Genomic DNA, 2495 nt, shown 5'->3' on the forward strand with positions numbered 1-2495 from the left:
AGGCAAAGCTAATGACACAGAGAAAGTTGAAGCAATTTGACTTACCCCTGGAACAAACACTAAACACAGGCCAGTTACAATCAGACTGACCTAGTGTGCAAAGGCTTTCATCTCCGTTCTTGCTACTCCATACATCATGTCTAGTTTTCAATATAAAAGTTAAGGCAAAATGAAAAGATGAGAAAAAAAAACAGGGTAAAGAGAAAAAGTAAATATCAGAAACAGATTTAGAAATGACACAGATGTTGGAATAATTAGTCTGTGGATAATAGGTTAAATATTATCACAAAGCAGATGGACCATGTGAATGCTGCTAGGAAGATTTAAGAATCCAAAGGAAGTGCAAGAAACTAAAAACACTGTAACAGAATTGATGAATGAATTTGATGAGCTCGACACAGATAAAAGAATCAGTAAGCTTGAAGAAATGTCAATACAAATTTTCCAAAGTGAACAATAAAGAGGACAAACCATGAAGAAATAGATAAAGGAATATTCAAGCAGTATAGGAGAACTTGAAATAGTATAACATGGTCATAACAGAAATTGCAAAAATCCAAAAAACAACGTAAAATGAAGTATTGAATGATGTCAGAAAAATGTGTCTATACACATTCAACCAAAACAAGCATTCTGGTCAACTTCTCTGCACTATGTCTGGTGGCCCCCTAAAGGCGCTGGGCAGCCACTTCTAAGTGGAGCTGAGCCAGTACGGTGATCAGCACTTCTGGAGTGACAATGATGAACAAGAAAAATTACTGAAGAAAAGCTGTACATTGTATGTTGGAAATCTTTCCTTTTACACAACTGAAGAACAAATTTATGAACTCTTCAGCAAAAGTGGTGACATAAAAAAAGATCATTATGGGTCTGGATAAAGTGGATTATGTTTCATGGAATACAATTCAAGAGCAGATGAAGAAAAACGCCATGCAGCACATAAATGGAACTGGTCTCGATGACCGGGTCATTCGCACAGAATGGGATGCGGGCTTTAAGGAGGGATGGCATGTGGGCGATCTGGAGGCCAGGCTGAAGATGAGTATGAGCAGGACTATGATCTTGGGAGAGGCAGCTGTGGAAAACTGGCACAAAACCAGTAAGTGGTGAGAGCTTATCTGGTCACAACTCACTCCTTCGTACTGTTGAATTTGTTGAAGAATATTACCCAAGGTCGGATTAATGCCTCTACTGAGCTAGAAACCCCCTTTTTTTTCCTCTAAAATAGTAAAGAGGACAGAATCCAAAAAATGCATTTAATTCCGGTCTTAGAATCTTGGCTATACATCAAGTTACCAGAATGATTTTCTTTTACCAGATAAAAATTGTGTTCCTGAACAACAGACTTGATATATAATGTTAATCTGTCAGCCCAAAGTACCACACTTTTTAGGTAGACAAGAAAAATGAGAAAAATTGTTTTACCATACTTTAGTTAAAATAGGTTCATTATCTTCATGGGATGTTCTTATTAAAACCTAGGTGAGGTGAGCAGAAAAAGAATAAAGTAACAAAAGTGTAGAAAAAGCAAAACAGACTACCAAAAAATTTATATCTAGTGACAGTATTCTTCACATGTAGAAAATAATCAAAGACTTTTTTCCAGAAAAATAAAATAATGGGGAATTCATCACCAGAAGATATTCCTTAAAAACCATGGTAAAAGAGTGCTAGTGGAGTGGCTCAGGTTGTAGAATGCCTGCATAGCAAGCACAAGACCCCAATTCAAGCCCCACAACAGCCAAATAAATAAATAAAATAAAAACAATGATAAAAGAAATTTCTCACGTGGAGGGAAATGAAACAGTTTAGAAAGTCAAATACACAAAAGAAAGGAAAAACATCAATGAATAAAGATTAAATAAAGGTAAAATAAAACCTTTTATCTGATTATTAATTGAACTAAAGGAAAAGTGTATTCTTAAACTAATAATGTATTTGATTATGACAACATGTTCATGAGTTCTGTAATTGACAGCAGTGTCTTAAACATTGGTGGGGAAGGATATGGAGTGCTCTATCAAACGGCACCTATGTTACAACAGAGCTGTTTAGTAAGTGATACTTGAAGTAAATTTAAATTATTTGAAAATGTACATCACAAACATTAGAATAAGACCTAAATAAAAATTATACAGACCTGCCTTGCACCAGAAGGATGCTTGGTTCATAGTGTCAGAACAAGAAAAGTTGAATGCAGTGATAAAATGGTTATCTCATTGCTTCAGGGGGAAAAGTCTTGTAATTTACATGCTACAGGGGAAGAAAAATAAATCATATAAAAAGCCTATTGACAACCAGAGAAGGAAATGTATTAAGAACTAGTATGGCAAAATAAATGTTTATACACACATAGTAAATATAAATTTGACAACACCAATGTTACTTTAAAAGTGAGTGGTTTAAATGTACCAAGGAAAAGTGAAATTGTATCACATAGAACATTCAACAAGACAGACCACATCAGAACCCTAAAACACACCTTAACACATTTA

At 34.9% G+C, this 2495-nt stretch overlaps 1 pseudogene; it reads left to right on the forward strand.

Moving 5' to 3' along the window:
* Positions 1-653: 653 nt before the first annotated feature.
* LOC109679964 (nuclear cap-binding protein subunit 2-like) lies at positions 654-1103 on the forward strand (annotated as a pseudogene).
* Positions 1104-2495: the final 1392 nt, after the last annotated feature.

The sequence above is a fragment of the Castor canadensis genome, chromosome 15, assembly GCF_047511655.1.
Source record: "Castor canadensis chromosome 15, mCasCan1.hap1v2, whole genome shotgun sequence".
NCBI lineage: Eukaryota > Metazoa > Chordata > Mammalia > Rodentia > Castoridae > Castor > Castor canadensis.